The 9285-nt window shown below is 38.1% G+C and overlaps 1 pseudogene; it reads right to left on the reverse strand.

The window, feature by feature from the left end:
- Window positions 1-5439: 5439 nt before the first annotated feature.
- Window positions 5440-6310, reverse strand: LOC141413819 (WD repeat and SOCS box-containing protein 2 pseudogene; annotated as a pseudogene).
- Window positions 6311-9285: the final 2975 nt, after the last annotated feature.

Genomic DNA, 9285 nt, shown 5'->3' on the forward strand with positions numbered 1-9285 from the left:
ATAAATGACCACAATGATGGTATGAAAAGGTGAAATCTGCTTGCCTTCTTATTGAACTAGTCCTGTAGTACAATATATATTCTGGAGCTCCCAAGGTTCAAGGCTTTAATCACACTTCAGTTGAGAACACATTCTTTCTTTGTCCTACCTTCGTTGACTTCCCATAATCTCTTCTTGCATCCATCACTTGCATAAAATTTTCCATCATTGATCATATACATACTCATATGTAGAACATGTTTGCAACAGTGGAATTACTCTATGGAACATAGGGAAAGAAGGAAATGAAAAGAGAATGATAGAGTATCAGTAATATTGTAATATATAACACCTGTGAAGGTAGAGACTATAAGGGTGTATACTGAAAGCTGTTGAAACATGGCTAATGGAAGGTAAAGGGGTAAAGAGGGAAATGGAAGGGATTGAATGCACAAAAGTAAAGTATATCCACAGTGGAGATACATTGAGAAACCACTTTGAACATCAACTCAAATATTAATAATGAAAATCGGTACTGTAAGATAGGTATGGTGTCTTGGGAGGTACAGATGGGGGGGGGTGAATGAAGGTGATTATGATGGGGGTATATAGTTGATGGACTTCACACATCTATATGAAACTGAACAAAGAAACCTCTTGCAACTGTTTTAAATGGGGTGTGTACATGGTTGGTGACACAGATGATGGGGGCAATTTAACTAATGTATAACAGAAGCTCAATTAAAATTGCCATTGTGAATACTCTCCTGTATGATGAATATATTGTAATAAATAAAATTAAAAAAAATTAAAGTTTTCCCATCATGTTGTGAAACTAGGGAAGAAACAGTGACCTGGGGAGATAAAAATGTTTCCCTAAATGTTTATTATTGTGACCCCAGGCCTGGAATGTAAAATTGGAACAGATGTACAAAGCAATGGTAGAACCTCTACATTGGTACTCTAGTCCTCATTGGAAAGGACCAAATTGAAACCTCTAGAACTGCCTCTATCTTGGAAAGTAGTACACCAAATCCAGCATTGCATCTTATGCTGTAAATATAATATTCAATTACAAATATGAATTTCATTTCTGGAGGGATTTCAGATTAGTGCTACCAAATAAGACTTGACAGCTGTAGCACTGATGCATCCCATCATATATTCACTCAGTTCAGATGCTTGTTCTGTGAAGAAAACAGGTGATTCTAGGGAAATGATGATGAATTTTCATGAGTTTAATCAGGGGGAGGTTCCAACTGCAGATGTTTTACCAGATGTTATTTCATTGCCTTAACAAATTAACAAATCCCCTTATCCCCTGGTATCTGATATGTAGCTAGTAGTTGGGCAAAGATGTTTTTTTCTCCAAAACTGTCAAGGAGGACCACCAACAGCAGTTTGGTTTCATATGGTGAGGACAGTAATATACATTAACAGGCTAAATTAGTTGTGTGTCAATGCTGCTGCCCTAGTTATAATTTAGTTCATAGAATCATGTTTGCCTTTTCTTTTTACAAAATATCATGCTAACTCCTCACATTAGCAGTGTTAGGCTGGTTGGATGTGGTAAGTGAGAAGTAGGAGCAAGTCTAGACTTATTGTTAAGAAAATTGAGTCAGGAGAGAAACAAATATGACTAAACTTCAGGGACTTTCTGCTTTAGTATTTATATCTTTGAGTCCAGAGGTGTGAGGCACATCAAGATTTCCTATCTAATGTAAAGAATAAGTGTCACTATTTTTACAAATGAAAAAGAGGTACAATGCCTCATGGGCCTACATGGGTTTTGGAAACAGTCTATTTCTCCTTTAGGTAGACTATCTAACCTACTAAGGTAATAGCTATTTTGTTTGAAACTATAGGCATAGGGTTGGTGGAGTGTCTTGAGCAGTTAAGAGCGCCTGCCTATTGAGTGTGAAGCTCTGAGTGAAAACCCCAGTGCTAGCAGAAGAAAATACCAAGAAACTAAAGTCATATTGAATATTTTTTCTAATCAAATGCAATACACTAGAAATGAATATAAGAAAAATATTTTGAAACTATGCAAATGCACAGGTAAAGGAAAAAAAATGAAGAAGTGTTTTTAAAAAATGTCTTGAAACAAATATATGTTGGAGTCAGCAAAACAGTAGTAGGAGGGTATTTCATAGCAATCAAGGCCAACACTAAAAATGAAGAAAGATCTCAAACAACCTACTAATGTGTCTCAAGGAATTACAAAATTAAGGGTGATTATTTTCTTTTACTAATTTTTTTTTGATGGTACTGGGGCTTGAACTCATGGCATCAGGCTTGCTTGCTAGGCTTTCTAGGCAGGCACTCTGTCACTTGAGCCCTGCACTAACCTCACATGCACAACCTTTTTTTTGCATTCTTTTTTTTTTATTTTTATGCAGCACTGGGACTTGAATATACTTGCTAGGCAGGCGCTCTACTACTAGAGCCACAAAATGGATCAGCCATACAATCAGCAATTCTGCTCCTATGGATATACCCAAAGGTATGTGAGTCAGCTTACCACAAAGGCATCTGCACACTCATGTTATTGCAGCATTATTCACAATTGCTAATCTGTGGAAACAGCCAAGATGCTCCACTATTGAAGAATGGATTAGGAAAATGTGGTATTTATACACTCAGCCACAAAGGAGAGTGAAATTTTGTCATTCACAGGTAAATGGATGGAACTGGAGAAAATCATCTTAAACCGAGTTATTCAGGCTCAGATTATAGACTTAAAAAATATTATGGGACCAAAGTCACACTAAGTGGAGGTTACTGTCAGTAGGGATAGGACAAGGGAAGGAAACTAAAAATTTGAAAATGGTTGATGTGTTCACAGTACAGGAATAAATATAGAAATCTTAAACTGTCTGGAGCCACCATAGGAAGGGGACTAGGGAGGAGTGAAGAGGACTAGAGGAGATGAACCAGTTGGGGTTGAGATATACATATGCATGGAAACAACATGAGGAAAGTCCCTGTGTAGCTCTCTCTATCTCAAACTAGAAAACATGTCATGTTTTTCCTTTTATTGGTTATGTTTTTTCTTCTACAAAGTCAGAGAACAGGAGGATGGAACAGGTTCTGTGGGGAGGGTCGTTTAACCAGTATGGGACAGAAGGGATAGGAGGATGAATGTGGTGCAAATAATGTATACACATGTATGTGGATGCAAAAATGATACCTGCTGAAACTGTTCCAGGAATTGGGAGAAGGGAATGGGGGAGAGTGGAAAAGGGTGAACTCAAGTACGATATATCTATTACATTGTAAGAACCTTTGTAAATGCTATGATGTACTCCCACCCAGCACAACAATAAAGGCAAAAAAAGGCAAAATTAAGAGCAAACTAACCCAAATTTAATAGAATAAAAAGTAATATAATCAGAGCAGATGTAAATGAAACAGGGAGAAGATACAAAAGATCAACAATAAGAAAGAACTGGTTGTTTGAAAGGATTAACAAAATATACATAAACTTAGCTAGATGAAGAAAAAGAGAATCAATTCCAACACAAGTACAGATAACAGTGAGTCATTACACTTGACACAATATAAATACAAAGGGTAATTAGAAATTGCTATGAAAAATTATATGCAAAAAATTTGATAGTCTGGAAAAATGTGTAAATTCCTGGACATGCACCCTTTCAAGATTTTACAAAAATGAAATACAGACCCAGAACAGACTAATGAAAACAGTGAAGACTGAATTAGTAATAAAAATCTCCCATTAAAGAAAATGACTTTATTGCTGGATTCAACCAAATATTTACATAAGCACTAATATCACTAGGTATGGTGCTTCATGACTATAATCCCAGTTTTTCGGAAGCAGGGTGATGATGATCTTGATGCTGGCCCTGGAAAAGTTAGGGATACTCTATGCGAAAAACACGAAATACAAAACAAAAGGCTGGTGGTGAAGATCAACTTAATGAATGCTTACCTAGAATGTGTAAGTCTCTAATTCAATTTTCAGTGGGGCACACAAAAAATTAAGTATTAGTTCTTCTTTTCCTTCAGTGAAAGCCTTAGGTTTTATTTATTTATTTATTTTTTTTCTTTTATTATTCATATGTGCATACAAGGCTTGGGTCATTTCTCCCCCGTGCCCCCACCCCCTCCCTTACCACCCACAGCCTTAGGTTTTAGATAAAATATTTTTCTTCAAGTAAAAAAAATGGTAGAGGAGATTCCTCTACTCTCCATAAGTAGTACCACATTAACACTAAGTCCATAAAAACATCCTTTAAGCAATACAAACGAATAAGATGTTAAACCTTAAAAAAAATTTTGAATTAGAATCATATGCTTGATTAAATAACTGCACATTACTGAAGGAGACTAGTACTTTTAAGAGGTTGTTTGTTTAATGGTATTTGAACCAGTCTGTTGAAGCACATGCAGTCAAGCAGCAAAGACAGACATAATACACAGCAGTATGAACTGAGATGCTGACAACAATTCTTTGCACCACTAAGAAGGCATGCCTTCACAATTGGTCCCTTTAAGTACTCTGGATTTAAATTCCACTGAGAAAAACAGAGTTGTACTTTAAAGTCTGTTAAAACAATACAAATGAGTTTAGTACAAGTAAGTACCCAAAAACGGAGAACTCTGCAGCCATTCGAACAGTCATGTAGTTTAGTAATGGATTCTTGTGTCATGTGATGTACAAATGTGTCATGTCCTGAATACGCACACCACTGTTAAAATAAATCCAGTAGTATGCTCTGTATTGATCAGGAACAGTCTCTGATTCCCACTTAATTTAGTTAACTGCCTATACCAAATGTCTCTATGAATACTTACCCTGCTAGTCAGAGCCAATTTCCAACCACAAAGCAACACTGACCACTGCTAATACTGCACCAAAAACAAGGGTGATAGGTAGTATGGTAAAGGCCAGTCACTTCCCAGCTGAACTTAGTGACTTTGCAGTCACTAAGGAAAGGCTCTAGAGAACCAATTCTATTATTACCTAAACTTTCAATCAAAACAACTAGAGGAAGGGGAGTTTCACATTTGCTGTTCATAAAGGACTGAACATTAAGGTAAGGCTATCACATCATGGAAACGGAATTTCATCCAAGACTGTTTCACACATAAGACAGAAAAAGAGCCAATGCTAGTGCCCTGGGATCTGGCTTGCTGCATTCTTTTCATCATCCCAAAGAGGTTCCCCTTCAATCAGACCAGAAGTTTCCTTTATTATTCCAGCTTTGCTTTTGCCAGGAAGGTTTATTCTGGTATGAAAGAAAGTGTTTAACTCTGCTTTATAAGTCCTTGATGTGAGAAACTCTCATTCTCTTGGGGGTTGACAGTGCTAAGCCTTGGTAAGCTATCAGGAAACATCACAGGATGGTCTAGCCTAAGTTGTTCAGTGAGGTCAGGATGCTAGAGGTAGTCCAGAATTAGACATGATTGTGTTTTGATACTGTGGTGATAACTTCACCAGGTGGGAATGCTGGGCCCACTATTGGCCATAGAAACAAATACAATTGGAGTTTTCAGGTCCAGAGATTAAACCCTGAGAAGCCACTCATCTGCCACTGTGACAAGGTAAAAGCTTTTGGAAGAGAAGCACATGGATCTCAGTGAGCTCATGTGGGCATTACTGCCATCCATAGCAGGGTCACACTGGGTTTAGTGGAGCAATCTCATTCTCTTGCTAGTGTAGTGGTCCCACATAATCATGTTGGTTATCAAAGAGGTTGTGACAAGTAAAGCAGATTCATGGAAGAAGTTGCAAGAGATTATGCATTGATGGTGGCCCTCAAGTTTCTAAATTAATGTGTAAGACCACATGCTCCATAGAAAGACCAACTTCTCTCTAGTTGCATTACACAGTAGATGTGGCTGGGGGAGATGGAGCAGCAGTAACTCACTGAAAGTCGCCTGTAACACTTGAATCTGTTACTGTGCTTATTCAGGGGTCAGATAATGAAGAGTCATAATCTATGATTCAGAGACCAAACTCAAACAACTACTGGGTCTGAAGCTTAGATCCCTCACAATATATTGGTGGCCAGAAAGATTCAATAGCAGGAACTCTGTCTGCACTTCCAATATCTTGATTTGGTCCTTGATTCTCATGGAAGGGATCAGGTAAGACACATCTGGGAGTGATGACATGATGCCAGCCTCCTTCTGGGTGGAGAAGCCCATGGACTGAAGACCAAATCCCATGTAATGTGACCACAGCCCAATAGCTTCTTTTGGTTGCCTTGTCCTTTTCTATGATTTTTGCTGTTTCACTTTTGGCTCAAAAGTCTTTAGGGATAAGCTGCTCCTCCCATAGACAAGGGATCATCATGACCATAGAGCTGTTACTCTGATAAAACACCAGGAACTAAAGGGTTCTTTGTCTCACCCAAAACAAAATTCAGGAGTTGACACCTGGAGGAGTTTCACACAGCAGGTTTATTACAAGCAAGCAAGCAAAAGCACAGATAGTGAACCTTTAGAGGAAACTGAGGCTGTAGCTCCACTAAATAGTCATGTACCCCAAATTCTCTAGGTGTCAGGGTTATTAATAACACTGTTTAATGATGCTGTTAATAGGATGCACACAATTGTGAGGTTTACTAAGAAAAGAAAAGGCTTTTTGGAAACCATTTTTGGAAATGGTTGACTAGGAAAGTGGCTACCTGATAAGGTACATTCAGAACCAAATGGCATTTGTAAGGTGGCATGTACATAAAACCACACATTTAATTATATGTCAATGACATCTTTTAATGATTTTGTACAAACTTTTGCAGAAAGTTTTTGCAAAATTGTCCCCAAATGCCACAAGGCAGAGGGGTCACAGAGCTGTCATAGTAGAAGAGTTTTTTTTTTTCCTTTATTCATATGTACATACAATTATTGGTTCATTACTCCCCCCCACCCCCTCCCTTTTCCCCCACCCCCTCGCTTCCAAGCAGATACTGTTTTGTCCTTATCTCTAAGTTTGTTAAAGAGAGAGTATAAACATTAATAAGGAGAAGAGGTTTTAAAAACAAGGTGAGAATGGCAAGAAGACAAGAAAGGTTCTTGTTACTCACTGTCTCCCTCTTATGGTTTTGTCCACTGGTTGTAGTTTTGTCTGTTCTTCCTTGGTGACAACTTATCCTGCTGCTGTGTTCAACTCCAACTCCTTGCCTAAGACCCAGTACTGCCAAAAAAAAAAAAAAAAGTCACCTTTGGAGAAGACACACTCGAGGTCTCACAGCTTAGCTTCCAATCAAATTGGTGGAGGCTACTAGGCTTGAGTTCAGTCAGCAGTAGGGGTTCCTCTCCATCTTCCATGGTTTTCAGTTCCCAGTTCCTCTGACCCTCATGCAGGCACCCAAGCCTGGTCCAACCACAGTATTACCCACTGACCTATAGTGGGTTAGGTTTCACCTAAGTTGTCTGCATGGGTGTGATGGAAGAAAATGGGCCTAGAGTAGAGGTAGGAGGGAAGGGAAAGGAAGTATTGAAAATTCTGGCCAAGAAGGGGTTTGAGGTAAAATGGGGGCAGGTGTCTGAGGGGAAAGCCTTGGAAAGACTGGGAAATGGAGAAGAGTGGGGCCAAATAGGGGAGAGGGATAGATCTGAGGGAAAATATGAGGGGAGTTCAGAAATTGGGGCTTCAGAAAGAAAATGGGTTAAAGTGGGGACTGTGCAGAGACAGAGTAATAACCCAGGACAAGCAGAGTGGAAGAGCAAAGAGACACATGGGAGCTGGCTCAAGGGAACCTGGGTTGAAGTAGAGGGGACATAGACAGGGCTTGGTTAAAGAAAACCAAGGTAGGATGGCATAGGAGGGCACAGGGTTGGAGGGAAACAGGGGAACTGGGAGTGGAGTAAAAGAGAGAAAAGCTACAATTTAGAGAGTGACCTTCCTAGAATCTTAGATTTTTGAGTCATTAATGTAAAATACTGCTCCTGGGAAAGCAAAACTGAGTATTTCTCAGTCAAAATTCTATGTGGCAGTGGACTTCAGAAAGTACATGGTAAATCCAGCTCAATTTGGCATGTTTTCTAATATTCCTATGAGAATCCAAGAGAACTTACTAACTTGCATCTATGGGAAATTCCTTGAAATTTTTCGTTCCTTTAAAAATATTGGATAAAAGTTTGGCTCAATCAGTAAAGAATCTGCTTTGCAAGCATGAAACTGTCAGTTCAAAGCCTAGTCCCACTGAAAAAGCATATGTATGTGTATGTATATATTCACCTTCTACATTTATCATCGTTTGTAATATAGTAATGTTGGATTAATCAAAGTTTCCATCCTTCTTTTTCATTAATAATATCTAAAGCATTATTTAATGCAAATGTTTATGAGGCAAAATGTCATGCTATGATATAGGTAGATATCATAGGTAGATAGATACATAGATAGACAGGTAAAAAGATAGATAGATAGAGAGATGGATAGGTTGATAGATAGATAGAATATGGAGGGTGATTAAAAGTCATTAACACATCCGTCATCGAGTCCCCTCTTTGTGCGCTAAGAATATTTAAAATTTAGTCTCTTAATTATTTTGAATTATAGAGTACAATTTTATTATAATATATAATCACCATGTTGGTGAATAGATCTTAAAATCATTCCTCCTTGCTGGGTGACAGGGGCTCATGCCTGTAATCTTAGCTACTCAGGAGGCAGAGGTCAGGAGGATTGTGGTTTGAAGGCAATCAGAGAAAATAGTTTGCAAGACCCCATTTGAAAATGCTCATCATAAAAAGGGCTGGTGGAGTTGCTCAAGGTGAAGGCCCTGAATTCAAGCCCATGTACCTAAGAAAAATAAATTCATCCTATCTAGTAGAATTCTTATGCTCTGACCCACATCTACTCATCCACTGCTTATTCTTTTATAACCACAAACTACCTCTATATCTCTCTGATTTGAATTCTTTTTGATTACAAATATATTGAGGTAATGTGTTTACTTTAATGCCTGGTTTGTCTCATTTAGCATAATGTCCTCCAGCTTTGTCTATGTTTTTACAAATGATGGAATTACCTTCTAATTTAAACTTGAATAATATTCTATTTTCTGTAAATACCACATTTTCTTTATACAGCTATCTGTTGCAAATATAGGTGGATTCCTTATCTTGACTATTGTTAATAAAGTTTCAATGATTGAAGGAGTGCTGGTATCTCTTTCAATATACTGATGCCTTTTTTAAAATATGTACCCAGTAATATAAGTGCAAAGCCATGTGAATACTGTGTTTGTAGTTGTTTTGAGGAATCTCCGAGGTATTTTCCTTAGTGTACATGTAAATTCGCATGTGGCCAACAGTGTACAAAGA

The sequence above is a fragment of the Castor canadensis genome, chromosome 1, assembly GCF_047511655.1.
Source record: "Castor canadensis chromosome 1, mCasCan1.hap1v2, whole genome shotgun sequence".
Taxonomy (NCBI): Eukaryota; Metazoa; Chordata; class Mammalia; order Rodentia; family Castoridae; genus Castor; species Castor canadensis.